Source organism: Cupressus sempervirens, chromosome 11, assembly GCF_028749045.1.
Source record: "Cupressus sempervirens isolate cs-2001-9-10 chromosome 11, ASM2874904v1, whole genome shotgun sequence".
Taxonomy (NCBI): domain Eukaryota; kingdom Viridiplantae; phylum Streptophyta; class Pinopsida; order Cupressales; family Cupressaceae; genus Cupressus; species Cupressus sempervirens.
The window spans coordinates 114085669-114104789 of NC_143128.1; positions in this window are offsets into that span (position 1 = coordinate 114085669).

Here is a 19121-nt window from a genome sequence, read left to right on the forward strand (position 1 = left end):
ATCAGTCTAAAGGATTAAAAATCACAAAATATGTCATCCGACACATTCAGTTGGTACTCAACTCGGATACTTATCCTAACTCACTAGGACAAATGGTTTTAGGGTTTGGGATTTGGACTTGAGAATTTATCTCCCCTCTCTTATCATTGAGATAGTATAATAGGGTATGCTCATCCTGGCAATTTAGGGAAGTCGATACTCGGTACCTGCAACCTGTAGAAAAAACCATGCATGTACATACAATATATATATATATATATATATAGTGCTAAGCTAAACAGGCAATGGCAGGAAGTGGTGCATCGTGTAGATCCCGACTAAGCAGGTGACTACGATTCCCTTCCTTAACCACATCAGAAATGCCATACAATAAGAAAACATGCACACCATACACATGCAAGTATGGGGTAAGTATCCATAATAAAACACATAAGATAATCAACCATCTAACTAATCATCAGTAGTAACTGAGAACAATATAATGATCATCATTCATACATGCAATATAAAGTCTAAATGATCTCATCATATAACAACTGAATCCATACATAATATCTGATAGTGTCAAAATGACACCACTAAACCATCAACATAAAACTAGTCCATCAAAGTTTGATAATAATAGAAACAATGAGTCTAGAAAAAAAATGTGAACGAGGGTAGGCACTACAATTATAGAATTATGAAAAAGACATCTAGTAGATAAGATACTTGTTAGTGGGAACTTGATAATGAAAATATTTCAAAATGAAATGATACATAGATTTACCCTCGCACCCACAATTGTAGATATATTTGAAAATGACATTTGTATTATGCTTGATACAAATTTTACTTATATTTAAGTAGTAGAACCTCAGGAAACATTTCTTGATCCATTAGGCTATGAATTAAGTGATGAAACAACAGTTGGATATATTGACTTATTGTTGAAATCAGAGATGGACCAAGCTGAATACAAATTTGGAACCTATGATGAGATTACCCAGTCAGCTCATTAGGTATCCTTTAGGAAGGCTTCTCATAAGAAGATAGACTCAATAATGAAGAAAGCTTTACCATAGGTAGGTATGACTAAGAGTGAATCACAAGTAGTTAGGCATACCATGAAATAAGGAATATTTAATATGCAACCTTTGTCAGTGTCTATTGTAGGGACACCTTCAGAACAAAGCATTCCTTGAAATATTGACTTACTATTGAAATTAAAGATAGATCAAGTTGAATACAAATTTGGAACCTATGATGAGATTATCTAGTTAGCTCGCATCCTTAGAGAAGGCTTCTCACAAGAAGATAGAGTCAATAATGAAGAAAGCTTTACCAAAGGTAGCTATGACTAAGAGGGAATCATAGGCAGTTAGGCATACCATGAAATAAGGAATATTTAATGTGCAACCTTTGTCAGTGTCTATTGCAGAGACACCTTTAGAACAAAGCATTCCCTATGCAATAATATCAAATGTGCAACCAAGTGAATTGAAGAGGAAATCTGAGAGATTAGTGGAAGCTGTGACCACAAAGAATAAAAGGGTCAAGCAACAAGCCACTGGACCAAGCAAGAGACAAAAGACATTATTGATAATTGTTGAGTTTGGTGAAAAAGAAGAAGAAGAACAAGGAGTTAAACAATTAGAGAAGGGAACCACTTCTAAGAAATCAATAGAAAAAGCTCAAAAACTCTGGAAGCCAAAGATGGAGAAGATAAACTTAGCTATTGCTAATGAAGGCAAATTTGTGTAGATGAACAAATTTCAGAGAGTTTATTGCTCTAAAAATATCTATGGTAGAGAAACAGTTGGAGGAATGTGTCAAGGCCAATGACACTTATTCTAAGTTCTTATATTCAGACCTTAATGCAATTGAGATTGTATTTTATGCCTTATGTGCAATTCTCACCTCTACTAAATCATCAAAGGATATATGGATAAAAGGTATGAGCAATCTTAAGGTGAATTTTGATGATTGCATGAAGATTCTATTAGCTTAAGGCAGAAGGATAACATTTTTTACAACAATTTTTTTGACATTCTAACCTTCATCACTAATGTCAAAGGGGGAGAAAATGCATAAGAAAATTATAAATTAGGAAAATAAAAGATTATATTGTAAAGTATGAAATCATATTGTAAGAGGGAACATATGTAAAATGAACAAGTTGTAATAGATATAATGTAAGTGTATTATTTTTGTTAAGTTCTTATCACTAAGCCAATTTTCTCTATTTTGTTGCCATCAATGCCAAAGGGGGAGATTTTTGACAATTAGCAAATGAGGATATGTAATTATTGTCATTTATGACAACACATGATGTACATGCTTACAGAAAACCTTAGAAATAAAGATACTTAGCTTTTGTTAATCAAAAAATTGTCTAAGTATGAATTTGGTATACAATAATGTATTATTTTGTTTGTAACTTGTTGCTAACATCATATTATGACTAATGAAGTTAGATGGAGATAGTATACATGTTGATGATGATGTGTATAACCTTGAAAGTCAATACAAACTATATAGAAAAGAGATATTCATGTTTTAATGAAACATGATAGTGGAATTAAAGGAAAGGAATTATTTTTTTTACAAAATAATTACTTTTCCAATTAGGGCCAACATCCTAGATGTTTACTCTAAGTTGGAAAAGTGTATTATAGTCATAGAAAATGTAGCAAAAATTTGTGTAAAGGCATGGTATTTATGCAAAGGACATCTTGTGATAAGAAGTGTAATTTTTGATGTAAGTTATGCAAGTATTGTGATATGTGCAAACTTATTGTAAAAGTGATATATGCAAAGTTTGTTAAACTATCTTGAGATTTGAGATCAAACTAAGAAAGAATCTATATTCCAGAAGCCTGATTACTTTTTTGGGTAGTGAGCTCTTCTTATAATTGGAAGTGCATGTTTGGACAGTGGGCTCATCTTGCATCTACTTTACTATAACTCCTAATAGGGTTGGCAGAACTCCTACTAGGGTTGGAATCTCCTAATAGGGACTCCTTATACTAAATTTTCTCATTGACTCCTAATAGGGTCCATCCTCTAACAAGGAACTTATATATCAGTATATTATCTAGTGGGTATCATCCCTACCGAGGTTTCCCTTGGCTAGGGTTTCCCTAGTTAACAAAATATGGTGTTATGAGTTATCTTTGTGCATGGTTACTATTACTATTCAATATTAATTTATTAATTTGTTATGTATGGTTTAAAGTAAGAAATAATATCTAGTTGGTGACTAAATTTTGTAGATTATTGATTCACCTCCTCTTAGTAATTCCTATTTCTAACAGTTACCACTAGAACTTATGTTTCAATGCCCATTATGGTATACCAAAGAAAGGACATAGTGACATCAAATGTTAGCACATTGTTAATAAATGCTTTAATGCAAGCAATTCTAATAGTTGAGAAGGATGAGACACATGTCCAAATAGGTCAAGAAGGTAGTCTTGCACCTAGCTCATAGCTTCAAGGTGAAGAAAACACAAGGAAGGAGAAGAATAGAACTGGAGAGTCAGTTTTGACTACAAAATTAGAGGAATAGATAGAAATTTAGACATTGGTTACCCTACCAAGCTCTACATCTCCTATTCCTAGTCAAATTCTTCAAAGGCCAAGTGTAGATGCTACACCATTGCACTAATCAAGGTCTAGTCCTAATACATCTAAGGGAGAAGGCATATCTTATGGAGATGTCAACTTAGATGATGTTATTGAACTTCCAAAGTATGATCTCACAATAATCACATTGAACAGATGAACATAATGCAAGAAGATCTAGCAAGGAAGAAGAATCAAGAGTTACTCAAGAGGGAGCATAAGAAAAGATAAGTGCAACATGAAATCAAAGACATATTTCTTGATGTGTTCATCCTCCTGGAACCTAATAAAGAAAAACCTATTCTTGAGAAATTGGTGAATATTATTGACAAGATTATTGATGCAGACTTGGACACAAACACTAAACTTTTAGAATGGCCTAAGAAGAGGTTTTTAATAAAGGTTCATGAAAATATTTCTAGTTCCATTGCACTCAGATAGGTTGACTTAGCAACCAAAATAGAAGATTTCAAAAAGGTGTTAGAGAATATATTTTCTCTATACTCAAAGCTTTGTGATGTGAACTTGTTGACACAAGAAACATAGAGGACTATTAACTGACTGTAGGGAGATTTAAAGATAATAGGTAATATTCTTAAGTTGTCTCTTGGTCATATTCAAACCCATTTTCAAAGGCTACTATCTACTCAAGGTCAACTAGCTACATTACAAGCACAAGATGCAAATACTAGGGCTATCTTGATAAATATTCAAGCCATGTTGACCCCATACATGGAGGTGTTGCAAACGGAACTAGCCTTTGCAAAAACATTGATGAAGAAAGATCCTCATCTTTCTACTCATGAAGACTTAGTGGACCTTGCTATTGAGTTAGATGTTCAAATCAAATCTCTAGAGGTAGCATGCAATAATTGGTATGCAACACTTAAGATTATAATGGAGGTCCATCAAACATTTTTGGACAAACAAACTATTCTTGTACCATCAATGACATAAGTGTCAAAAAAGGGGGAATTGTGATAAAGGGGAATTGAGATAGAAAAGAAGAGATTACCCAAAGGGGGAGTATAGTTAGAAACATAGTAAGCCAACAATTGAAGAAAATTTACTCAGTAAGAGTATCATATTTAGATACAACACAAAACAATTAACTTGGGAGGAGTTATGAAGTTTTGAGGTATGACTGATAAGTAATTAGTTTTGCAAAATTTTGATAATTTGAAATTTTTAATGTGAGCCAAGTAAAAATTATAGATTATTTGAGTTATGCTCAAGTTACAATTATATATGCATGACAAAATATTTTTTCTACTCAAGTTAAAGGGGGAGATTGTTAATCTCATATTGGTTTTGACATATGAGTGACCACACACTTAGTCATATTCATAAAGCACATGCCAAGTAAGTAGCGTATGCTGAGCATAAGTTCTTAGATAATGCAAGCCAATCATAATATATATTATGTGCCAAGGACCAGTATGTGTCGAGCAAATAGTTAGTGTTGAGTCACTCCAGTGTCAAAAAAGTTAGTATATCCTGAGTGATTTAGATGATGAGTGAATAGTAGATGCCGAGTCATTTAGGAGACAAGTTACAACATTGAAGATATAATGGATGCCAAGAATTAAAGGTTTTAAGTGTCAAGTAAACAATTTTGGATATAGTTGTTTGTAATGGCACAAACTCCTATGTAAATCATTTAAAAGCTGATTTAAGGATTATTTTGTGATTCTAGATGATAAGAACAAATCTATATTGAGAATCCCTATACAGTACATGTAACCAATCAGATTGAGGGATGTTCTAAGAGGAAAAATGGGAAGATCACTATCGTTGATTTTACCTAACCCTAAGTCACCTAGGTCTTTTTAAGGAAGGAAAACCCTAAAGATGCTAACATGAAAAGAGAGAAGTTTGCATGAATAAACAAAGAATTCATGGTGACTAAGGAGTTGTGAATTGAGATACAGATTGTAGAATTAATTAGAAAGAATAGAGGAAAGTAGAGAGAGGATAGAAGTGATACATCAAATCAGAGAGGATCAAGTATAAACTAGTAAAGAGAAGATCTGATATAAAGTAGAGAGGTGTTAACCAAAGGATCAAGTTTGGGACATTCTAATAGGCAAACTAGTAAATATCTTAACTGAGTGGTCCTAGCAAACTTTTGTAAATCCTTTAATAGGGTTCTTAATTCATTATAAGTTGAAGTCCTTTAAGTAGGCACACTTCTAACAGGATATTGAAATCCTTTAATAGGATAAGATCTAACAATATTTGTAAGCATTTAATAAGGTAGACCTTTCATAAGGTAGATCATAGTTTATGATCAAGCATTCTAACCTTCATTGGATACACTTTACAACTGTTGGTGTTTGAAAACCTTGGAGGGTTTTGAATTATCCCACTGAGAAAGTGACATATCTAGGGGCAGCTAACTCCCATTTTCAACATGCCATTTCTGACAACAAGCCAACTATAAGGCATGACCCTTCTTCTACTTCAGGCTCTGCTAAACCTAGGTGGGTAGACCTCAGATTCAAATGATACCATACCAGTGCAAAAACATATCCCTGAATCTATTAAAGTAGATAAAACCCTTATATCTCCTAGAAACTAATGAAATGACACAGATCTATAGTAGCTAAATGCAAATCTAGAATATTCATAAGCTAAGTGAGGGTTAAAAATTTAGGTCCTTCAACATGAAAGGTGAAAACACTTTGATTAATAATGTTGATTTCAACAAACCCTTAGATATGCAGTAGTAAGACTTAATGATCCTGTAGCTAATTAGTGCCTTAACCATTGGGAAAATCCATGAATCAAATGCATACATATGGATATCTAATACTTATACATATATTTAGATATTTGATCTATCTATTTAACTTGTAAATAGACATCTATGCTCAATCTTAATCTCATTCTTACATGATATCCCCATCAGTAAACTTATAACCCTGTTAGTTCCCTAAAGTATTTACATAACTTCTTGAGTCATAAGAAACAATGAAATAACATACAAACTTAAGGGATTGCAACTACAATCTAGGCTCTTTGTTCAAAGTTCATAAAACATTGAAACTTACTGATAAAGGGAGACAAGAATCAGAATGAAACTAATGAAACTCTGCTGTTCTTTGTATTAATTCCCTTGAAACAATACAACCATATGCATAAAATGAAAATATGAAAACACCTAATAGATTTGAAAAATTTGTATTAACCTTCTTAATGTTGATCATACAAGATAAATTTGCTGAAGAATGTGGTATCATAGTATGGGAACACATGAAAACTAGATCCAAAACTTGGTATCATAGTAGTGACTGGTTTTTCTCCAAAGACTAGAACCCCTCAAATGACAGAAAGAAAGAATGATATAGACAAAATGAATTCTTGGATCTGATTTCAGAATGATAGGTGTCTACTTGGAATCCAATCTTTTTTAGTTGTAAAACCTCTTTCCTCTCTCTACCCATTTGATCTGATTTTGTTTCATCATTACACTGTAACTGATTTGAAAATATCCTTTGCTCAATGATGAAAACTCTATGAGTCACCAAAAATATCTGGAAGCTTCATGAAAATGCTAGTGAATTTGAGTTTCAGTTGACTTGAAAGTAGTTACAATTTACCCCAACTACATTTTCACCATATTTTATGCTTATTCAGTTCATTACCATGTTATAAAACAATTTTGAACTTCATCACCTCAATATAGCTGCCAGTTGGGAACCTAAGAGAAAACCTCATTTAACTTAAATAAGCTGCTTCCTGTGCAGAAACTGACTCCAGAGTTGGAAAATTTAGATTCTCACAATTTCGGCTATATATAACATCGCCTATTTTGCTTATTGAAAACCCCCTGAAAGTCGATTTGAAAATCATTCCTCTAGTAAGGGACTTAGGTCTGATTGCAACTCTAATTTTAAATTTTGAAAATTTTAAAAAACTCTAAAGTTAAAACTTTAGAATTAACCCCCTTTAAACTTAAAAACTTTTTGAGCTCGCAATTTTCTTTAGAAAATAATAAAAATTTATTTTCTATTACTTTCACCTTTTCCCTTGCCTTTTGAATATGAGGTCAAACTAGTTTGCCCAACCACATGGCACTCTATGATTTGTTCATTTTTCTCAATGGACCACTCAACTGCCACATCACCAAGTGTGGGACCTGCTGCCATGTGGCAGCATCCTGCATTCCCAGAATCCTTAACTAGCTTGCATCTTTATTTTATGAAAGTGCGCTCACCGCAAGATCTGCCACATGGCAACATCTTGCACATCTGCCTTGAACCTACTTGTTTGCGCCATCTCATCGCGTCTGGGTCCCGCACTACCACATGGCGCAATCTCACTTTCCCATTTTATTTAACCAATGAGCAACTTTTTATTTTAGAATTGCGCCATCCACCCATCTTGCCATGTGGTTTCATCTTGTTGCACCTGTATATGCTACTTTAGTATGTTAGAAACACTAAATTAAAACAATCAAAAGCATTTGCATAATAATTTAACATAACTTCATGAGAGACAAAGTGAAGTCCTCAAATGAGAATATGAGCCATGGATAGGCTCTCTCAATGAGGATGATCACTTGATGTAGAGGTGTGTCTAATAGCTAAGATGGCTTGATTATGTATGTATGCTCAAATGCTCAAATGGGCTTCAATGGAGAATTTTTGATAGATTTTGGTGAATGGATTTGATTTAAAAATGGCTTCTCAAAATGGCATTATGGCTTTTACTTTCTAGATTGTGTTAAAATGGCTTGGGAGAGGATTCGTTAAATAGGCAAAGGGCTTGATGGATCAAGGGCTAGGGTGCAAGGATGGGAAAAAGCTTATAGAAGGTTTAGATTGAATGAGAGGAGAGCACATGGATTGTGCTTCCTTACAACCAATCAGGGAATGACACATGTCACAGAGTCATTGGTTAGAGCAAGAGGGGTTGAGGGGTCAGCAAAGGAGGCTCAAAACTCATAAAGACCCTCATAATGGCTTGTAAGAACAATGAATGGGCTTGTAAGAGTCATTTATGGCTTTGTGGGCTTCATAAAGTTTTATGGTTGGGATATTTGTGAGAGAGTTGAGATATTTTGACTTGGGTTGGATTAAGAAAGTCTTAAGCTTGACTTAGGAATGTGCAAATGATTAAGGCTTGGATTAGGTTTGGGTTAAGATTAGATTAGGGATGTTAGAGATGGGCAAGTGGATAGCATTTAATGAGGGTGGGTGAAGGAGGAGATATTTTTTGGCTTTGGCTTGGGTTAGCAAGTCTTAACCCATGTTTAGGGAATGTGACAAGGTTAGGGGGAGATTAGGATTAGGGTCAAACTAAGGATTGACATTTTCTAGAAGAGTCTAGGCTTTGGATGAGGATGAAGACTTTCTAGAAGAGTCTATAACTTCCTAGGATGAGGATAAATAAGGTTTTTAGGAAATAAATAAAGTTTTTATTTATTTCAAGGATTTGGGTTGAGGAGATATTTGTTAAAATATTTTTAATAAACATGAGGATTAATATTTAATCTTAATTAAATATTTTGAGTTGGGATTAGGGGTAGGAAACGATGGGATTAGCTTTTAATTGAAATTAAAGAAGGATTAGAAGATTTTGGAAGAGGTTAGTGGTCTTAAGAAAATTGGCCAAGTTTTGGGCAAAAAATAAATAAATAATTTATTTTGGAATTTTTGGTCAATTTATTAATTAAATAATTAATAAATAAGGAAATAATGTTTAAATAAGATTTAAACATTTTTGAGAGGGATTCCTTAATTAAATATTTTAAATTAAGATAAAGGGATTTAATGGCATAAAAATAAATAATTAATTAATTAATAAATGATGATGTCATCAGGGACTTTTTTCAAAAAATAAAAATATTTTATTTTCTAAAGGATTTTTAGGTGTCTACATTTTTCCCCTCTTTGATGTGATGCCGCAAGTGGCATGGCATCAAAGATAAGAAAATAAGATGCCCAAGGCTAAAGCAGAAGATGAGAGAATGGACTACGAGATGCCCCCTCAAGAAGGTAGTGGGGAGAGAAAGCGAGGCTCGATGACTTCTTGAAAAGTACAAGAATCTTGGCGGGTGGGAGGATGAAGAGTGGCTTAAGAGAAGAGGTTTAGTTAGCTCAAACTCTCACTATGGGAGAATGATAAAGGAGAATCAGATGCACAAGACGAAGCAAGCTTAAGACTTTAGGGAAGGTGGAGGATGAAGGAACAGAGCGCTATTAAAAGGAATTCAGGATAGGGAGAAGGATGAGGGGATTATAAAATTGATGCAACAGGATTTTAAAGAGTCAGATTAGTGGAAGATGGGTTTCAGAGATCCCTAAGACTAGGATTGTGGATCTCGAAAGATGAGGCTTGGTGGATTGATTGGATTGGTGGATCCCTAAGACTAGGATTGTGGATCCCTAAAGCTAAGAGTGATGATTGATTTTGAGAGATAAAATTGCACAAGTTGGGGTAGGAGAGATGAATGTTGGATATGGATGGGGGATAATGGGGATGAAGGGAATCCATTGAAGCTTTTTGGGCAGGGGGATACTTCAAAGAGAAGTACCATCATGTAGTTGAGCACTAAATTTTCTATAAGACTGTTGGTTAATTGCCAAGGTTACCAAGAACGTCAAGGCCATGTCACCAACCATCCAGAGAACTGATGGACTAACTCGAAACAAACACACAAGGATTTCCCTAGCATCACACATGAAACCCAAAGGAAACAACATGGAACTGACACTGGGTAACCCACAAGCAAAAAAAAAACAAACGAAAGATGATCAAAACTGTACACTTAGAGTGCCCCATTCGCAACATACCATGATATGGAAGATCATGGCAACCTTGAGGAGGGAACAAAAAGATTTCTTGAAAAAGATACGTCAAGACCTAGAAGGGAAGATTCCAAATTAAAAGAAAGCGAAAATCCAAAAGAGAAACATTTGCCAATGAGATGGGTAGGACGAGGTATTAACGGACCAAGATCAGACATGAGGAAAGCTATATCCTGCAAGGATCTATTGGAGAGCACCTAAGCTAGTGGATTTTGATGAGTGATGCACTTGGAAAGCTGAACTGAAAAGGATAACACTTTGATGACAAGAGATATAGCTAAAGGATGTAGTGGAATAGCTAACCAAGATTTGTGCGATGTGTGCAAGATGCTGATCAAGAATGAACTAACACAAAAGATGGATAGATACAATGGCACTAAGCTAAAGAGGATGTACAAGATGATAGACCAATATATGTTACAAATGTACAAGGTTGTTCATGTTGTGGTTTTTTTGAGATGGAAATGTTTGTGAAGGGTGGGATGTCTGTAATAGTTGATAGGCAGATAGGTAGATGGTTTGCGAAAAGCTTAAGTGAAAATGGGGTTCTTTGTGCGCATGTGATCAGATACAAACTAGGATACAAGCTTTGGTATATAATATAAGCTAGAATATGGTACAAGCTTTTGACAAGATTTGGATATACAAGCTATAATACAAGGGATGATACAAGATTTACAAGCTAGGGTACAAGATTTACAAGCTGAAGTACAAGATTTACAAGCTATATAGGAGGTATTTACAAGCTTCATTAGATTTTGGATATTTGGTTGGAACACCAAGGGAACAAGTAGGTGTTTTATGGGATGGTGGGTGAATGGATGAGGGATAGGATAGTGATAGATAATGGATTAGTCTTAGTACAAAAGGTGCCTGAATTACTAGGTTTTCACCAAGGTACCTATCCAAGGTCCTTGAATTGCCAAGTTTTCACCATTGGACGCTTATTTCTCTTTACTATTTTTTTGTATTTTTCAAAAGCTGGGTATACCAAGGATCTTCAAGCATAGAACTTCTTGAGATGAATGATGTTAGTAGGATCATTCAAGAGTTCTCCTTCTGGTGTAGATAGATGATAGGCTCCAGAGCCAAAGGAGGCAGTGACAACATAAGGACCAAGCCATGTAGGTTCAAACTTGCCTTTCTTTTCTCTATCAGCTTGGACTTTCATATTTTCTTTAAGGACGATGTTGCCCGGTTGAAAGTGTCGTGGAAGCACCTTCTTGTTGAAATTCCTTTTGAGATGAGTTTGATAGACTGTGAGATGATCATAGGCTTGTTGTCACTTCTCATCTAAGAGATCTAGCTGGGTGAGCCGAGCTACTCTGTATTCTTCATCTGATATTTGCCCTTGCAAAGATATGCACAAGGAGTGAAGTTTAACCTCTATGGGTAGTACTACTTTGGCACCATAGACTAAGGAGTATGGAGTTGTGCCTATGGATGTACGGAAGGAAGTTCAATAGGCCCATAGGGCTGGATTTACTTGTAGGTGCCAATCACGGCTGAAATCATTGACAACTTTCTTTAGGATTTTGAGGAGGGTTTTGTTAGTTGCCTTTGCCTGGCCGTTACCTTGTGAGAAATATGGGCTAGAAAAGTGGTGATGGATGCAGAGGGAAGTGCATAATTCTTCCATGTTGAGATTTTCAAAGTTACCTCCATGGTCGATGAAGATGGTGGATGGGATGCTGAAGTGGCAAACAATGTGGTACAAGATGAACTTGGAGACTTGAACTCCTGTAGCTGAGACTAGGGGGATTGCTTCCACCCATTTAATGAAATAGTCTGTAGCCATTATTATCCATTTATATCCATCAAATGAGAGAGGTGTGATAGTTCCAATTAGATCAAGGCCCCAACAAGAGAAAGGCAAAGGTGGTGCAATAGGCTATAGATCCTGTACTAGAGCGTGCACAAGATTTGCGTACTGCTGACATGGGAGACACTTTCTGACAAAGTCACATGAGTCTTCTTCAATGGTAGGCCAATTGTAGCCTGCTCTAAAGATTTTTTGTGCAAGGGCAATACCACTCATGTGGGCACTGCAAAGTCTAGAGTGCGCTTCTTTTAATGCCATTGCGGCTTATTTTTCATCTAAACATCGAGAGAGAGTATCATGATAACCCCGACGATATAGGGTATTGGCTATGATAACATAGCGGGATGATTGTTGTATGAGGTTTTGGCATTGGGTACGTGTGAGGTGAGGGGAGATGATACCATCTTTAAGGTAAGCATGAATCTCATGGTACTAAGGGGATTGGGGACCAACCAAGATACAAACACGGTTTGAGTCATCATTTGCATAGGTCGGTGTGAGGAGCTGCTTGACTAAAAACTCATACTACGTAACCACTTATGGAATTTCCAAGAGCAAGCCGATAGTAGCCATAGCATCTGCTGCTTTGTTCTACATTCAAGGCACTTGTGTAAACTGAAGCTTTGTAAAATGCTGGGTTAGCTGATCAACTAGCTCTTTGTAGGGTAATAGGTTTTCATCTTTGGTTTGATATTCTTTTAGGGCTTGCTTGATGATGAGCTGAGAATTGCCAAAGATTTGTAACTCAGTGATGTTCCATTCTGCAGCTATCTTTAATCCTACTATGAGAGCCTTATATTTAGCTATATTGTTGGTGCTAGGGAGTTGTAGCTTGAAGGATTTTGGAATGTAATCTCCTTGAGGTGTGACCAACAATATTCCTACCCCTAATCCATGAGATGTATATGATCCATCAAAATAAAGTTTCCATGGGGGCTGTTCTTCAATTAGACAGATATGCTCATTTGGAAATTTTATGATCAAAGAATATGTATCTACTAGAGGTGCATCAGCTAGGTGATCTGCTATAGCTTGCCCTTTGATTGCCTTTCTATCCACATACTGGATGTCAAATTTGTTAAGGAGCATAACCCATTTGGCCAAAGGGCCTGTAAGTGCTATTCTAGAGAGCATATACTTGAGAGGGTCAATCTTGGAGACTAGTTGGATGGTATGACTTAGCATGTAGTGGCAAAGCTTTTGAGTTGAGAAAAAAATTGCTAAACAAGCTTTTTCCATAGGGGTACAATTGAGTTCATAACCAACTAGGGTTCTACTAATGTAGTAGATGGCTCTTTCTCTGCCGTAGTCATCGAGCTGTGCTAGAAGTGCCCCTAGAGCAGTAGGTGTAGCTGATATGTACAAGATCAAGGGACAACTAGGAATTGGTGGAACCAAGATAGGGGGATTGATGAGATACTGCTTGAGATGATCGAAGCTGCATTGACATAAAGGATCCCACTTGAAGTTTTCATCCTTCTTCAGTAAATGTGCAAATGGCATACACTTATCTACAAGTTGGGAGATGAAGTGTCGAACGGATTGAAGCTTTCCTTGAAGAGTACAAAGCTGTCCCAGTGTCTGGGGAGGAGGCATGTCTAAGATAGCCTTGAACTTCTTAGGGTCGATCTCTATGCCTCATTTAGAAACTATAAAGCCTAGAAGCTTGCTAGATGTGACCCCAAAGACACATTTCTTGGGATTCAGCATGAGATGATATTTGGCTAACCTATCAAAGACTTTCTCTAGGTCAGCAAGATGATCCATGAAGGTGTGAGATTTAACCAAGATATCATCCACATAATCCTCTAAAATGTTATGGATAAGATCATGGAAAATGGTTGTCATAGCTCTTTGATAGGTAGCCCCAACATTCTTTAGGCCAAAAGGCATCATGTTGTAGCAAAAGGTTCCCCAAGGGGTAGTGAATGATGTCTTATGCTGATCCTCTTTTGCAATCTTGATTTGATTATACCCAAAAAACCCATCCATGAGGGACAAAATTTCAAGTCCAGCTGTGAGGTCTGCAATCATATCTATGTTGGGTAAGGGAAAATCATCTTTTGGACAAGCTTTGTTAAGATCTCCGAAATCAGTGCAGATTTTGATGTTACCAGAAGGCTTAGTGACAAGGACCATGTTGAAGATCCACTCTAAGTAGTCGATAGGTCAGATAACCTTAGCAACTAACATTCTTTCTAATTTAGCTTTGCCCAGTAATGCCACCTTGGGGTGCATTTTTCTAAGCTTTTGTCTGATAGGCTTGATCTTTGGATCGACTACAAGATGATGAACTGCAAGCTTTGGATCAAGTCCTGGCATGTCCTGATATGACCATGCAAATTGGCCAATGTTCTCTCTTAAGACCTCAAAGAGGAGGTCAACTTGGTCTTGTGATAGGGATGTAGTAATGTGAACAAGTCTGGGGATCTCTAAAGAACTAATGTTGACTTCTCTAGTGTCCTCAATTAGAATAGAAGACACCTCTAGTCGATTATCTTGAGGAGGCAATGCTAAATCCTCATGTTCTACTTGTGACTTTGGATTTTCTTGCTGAGGGGTTCTCTTTGCTGCCTTAGCTAGTCCTGGATTCACCTTAGTTCTAGTTTTGGGTGTATTGAAACTAGGTTGGGGATTTTCTCCAAAATACCCCTTAGGATCTAGCTTATAGATATAGGTAGAATCTAGCTTTGTTTTCTTGTGTGGAGTTTTGGCTCCCATGAATCTTAGAAGTGCTTCCTCTGATGTGAACTCATCAATTTGTATGACGCTCAATTGGTCCCAATCTATGAGTTTTGGATGGGCGAGTGGTAGGTCAATAAAATGGATGGATAGTTCTTGGAGAACAGAGTCTTCGAGGAAGATTTGGTCTGGGATATCATCGTAGGCTCTCTTTTCAAGTTCCTTAGGAATGTCTTTGATTTTGACAAGGTTGCGGTGAATGTTTGAAAAAGTGTGACCATTCTCATTGGTGCCCCCAGTTGTGGGTATGCCAAAGCCAAGACCTAACTTCGATTCCCACTTGTGTGCATCGATGGGGCACTGCATGTCTCTTTCTTCTGGTCCTAGACCACTACGTTGATAGTTCCATTTTTCAGTGATGAGCTTATATTCTTGGGAATACTTTTGGCTGAAGTGATCAAGGCATGCTTGATTTCTTGGAGGTGCATCCTTATGTAACCAATTATTGATATCTAGAGTGAGCTCCTCATGAAGAGGGATTTTTGAGGATACAAAGGTTGTTGGGCCAAATTATTTGTATCAAGGAGGTGGAATCTCCTTAGCTTTGTGATATGTCAGTCATCCATGGGCGTGTGGATCAAGTGGGAGTGCCCCGACAACAAATGTGTCTTACAGACTATACTCTCCACAACCTTTGTTATTGATCTTCACGGTAGACAAGGTGGAGGCGAGGATGGTTTCTAGGTCATTACAAGTGTGGGATGAGCTGGCGATGGCTATGTCAATATCAATTCTAGGGAATTGGTTTGTATATGAAGCTTCAACTGCATTGTAGTAAGCAAAGGGTTCAAGATTGACATGGATGGTTACCTCAGTGCCTTGATGTAGAAATTTGACGCATTGATGGTAAGTGGATGGAACAACTTTCATGGCATGAATCCATGGGCAACTAAGGAGGATTTTAAATGGTAGATTTAGATCAATAACATGGCAGAGTGTTTCTTGGATGACTGGCCCAACCTTGATTGGTAGCAAAATAGTTCCTTCTATGGTTCTTTCCAAGTTGTCATAAGCTTTGATGGTGATAACCTCACTGATGATATCTACCTCAGTATACCCAGCTTGTTTTATGAATTTTAGGGTGAAAATATTCAAGGCTAATCCATTATCTATCATTACTCTTTTTACAGAAAAATTGGATACCATGATGGCTATGCGAAGTAGAAGGGTGTGATTTGGCTTGACCACGGGTATGTCAATGGGTTTGAATGATAGGCACATAAGGAGGATAGGTGTCCAACGAGATTATGAAAATCAGTAGCATTGATATTTGAAGGGACATGGGATTCTATGAGAGCACTGTCAAGGAGTTTTTGTACATAGGACTAGTGCAGGGAAGGTCTAAAATGGACATTTGGGCTGGCATGTTCCCGAGGTGTTCCAAGATATTGTATTGGCTTTTGGACAGAGCTGATGATACTACTAGGGTTGATAGTGCTGATGGGATTGATGGGGCTGCAATGTTCAATTGCACTCTTCCAGTGGTGACTGCACATTCATTGTTTGGGCCTTGGATATTGATAACATTGATAGAAGGCTCTTTTTTAGATATACAACCGATGAGGCTACCATAGTCTATGTAGGATGAAGTGTGGTCATTTTTCTTCACATGTTGTTGGTTTGGCTGGCGATTGTTGGCATTGTTGTTGTTGTTTTGGATAGGTTCTTTTCCAAGATTTTGGTTGTTGTGAGGAGGAAAAGCATTTTGATAGATCTGTAAGCCTGCATTGGGAGAGGTTTGGGCACCAACGGTGATTTCTTTTCGATCAATGAGGTCCTGCACATAATCTTTCAGTTTCATGCATCTAAGGGTGGTGTGACCTTTTACCTTATGAAATTTGTAGTAGTCATTGTCTTTGTATCATGCAACTTTGGATTGGCTTGGGCCAATTTGCTGGGTAGAAGGAAATTTGATGAGGTTTTCCTTAGTCAATTTCTCAAAAATGACATCCAATGGCTCACCAAGGGGTGTATAGTTTCTAGGTGCAGGTTGGAACTTAGGCTTTGGTCCTGCAGCTACATTGATGGCATTAGCTTGATTGCTAGACCCTTGAAAGTTGGGTCTTGGATTGTGGCTTTGATAGCTTTGGTGATTTTATTTTTGGTAGTTGATAGCTTGTTGATTGTTTGATTGATACGATGGGTTGGACTAATTTTGGGAAGGACCAACAATATTCACATGTCTCATATTAGTAACCCCATCTGTTGCAACATGCTTGTTTTTGTTCCAATACCTAGACTTGTCATTTGAATGTGTTTGATTTTGGTTGGCTTCCTTGTAAATCTTGACCACACCATCTTTAACGAGTCCTTTCTCAAGGATCATTCCTTTATCTTTGATATCTTTGTAGGTCTGCAAATAGTTCATGGTCATGTGGTGAGCCAAGCTAGGATGGGCATTATCAATAAACATTTTCACCAAATGGTGCTCTAGCAAGGTGCAAGATATGTGGGTGGTAAGGGTTTGCCATCTTTACAGATATTCGCGAAGGCTTTCTCCACCTTTTTGCTTAGTGTGGACAAGATCAACTACTGATAGTTCTATTTCGACAAGATGGGCATATTGGGCTACAAATTCCTTAGACAATTCAGAAAAGTTTTTAATTGTGCCATATGGGATTCTATAGAACCATTCAAGAGCTCATCTGGCCAAGCTTTTGGGAAAGAGACACCAGAGGAAGATGTCACCATATGCCACCTCTTGGCAGTGCATGTAAAATTCTTTGATATGCGTGATAGGGTCTTCTTTTCCTCTGAATTTGTCAAACTTGGGTATCTCAAAGTGTTTGGGAAATGGTGTCATGGTAATGGCTCTGTCAAATGGGTAAGGACACACATTCTCAAACTTGAAGGTTTTTGGATCATTTCTCTCCTGGATGTTCTTCAAAGCTGTCTTCATGGCTTCCCAATCTGAATTAATGGGTGATGGCTGGGGTGCCCCCAATGTAGGAGTGCCTTGAGGTAGGTATGTGCTAGATGGGGCAATGGAATATGGATGGATTTGAGGTATGGGATGGTAAGGATTGTACATGGCTTGGGCAATTGAATGGTGGATGATGGGTTGCTGAGGTGGAGGTGGCACATATTGCTACATGTGTTGTGAGGCTTGCTGTTGATATTGGATTTGAGGTTGGGATTGAGGAACATAAGCTAGCTATGGGATAAATGGATTGATTTGTGGACATAAGGTATAATATGGTTGTGAATCTTGGGGAAAGGATTGAGGAGCTTGTGGAAATTGACTTTTGATTTGAGGAGTTTGACCAATATATGTGGGTTGTGCCCCAATTTGGGAAGGTATTTGCATGGCAAAAGAGGCCAAGTAATTAGTGGTTGGTGGTGGTGGGTTTCCTCCTAGAAGTGTCATAGAAAAATAGTTAGTAATAGGAGCTAATGGATTAGTTGGTGGTGGGAATTGAAAGCTTAGAAATGGAACTGATGGGGTTTGATAGCTTGGTGACTAGATTTGAAAGCTTGGTAGAGTGGTGGCAGGAGCTTGGGTCACTTGAGAGCTTGGCAGAACATTGGTAGTCACTTGTGTGGAGTGAGGGCAGTAGCTTGTGGATTTGTGGCTGATGGCACTGAGCTCCAAGGACCTAGTGGAAATGATGGAATTTTACTCTGAGCTAAGGTAAACAAGATGGGGTTGATGAAAGGTTGATTACTTGGCCCCATGGGTGGCATCCCGGTTGTATATTGCTAAGGTTGGCCAAAGATGCTAGCATTGATTTGGGAGATGGGTGGATTTGGAAGGCTGGGTTGGAGAGTAGTAGCAACAATAGTGAAGGGAGTGAATGATGAGGTGTTTTTGGAAAAGGGGGTTTGGGATGGAGTGGTATGAACCAATGGTGGAGTGGTGGTGGTTGGATTGGCTTACCGAAGGGAGATTTCAACTTGAGTGGAGGCTGGTATGTTTGGGTCTATTGGATCATAAGGATTGGCTTGAGGCTCTTCTTTTGGCACATATTGAGGATAATCTAAATCATAAGAGCCTATTGGGAGTGGTAGTTGTCCAAACAATAGGTGAGATGGATTTGATAAGGGAGGAGGTCTTCCAAAGTCAAAGGCTCCTATATTGTCCTTTCGAAAGCTAGCCATGATTGTTTCTTTGTTCTTGTCTATAATGACGTTCACCA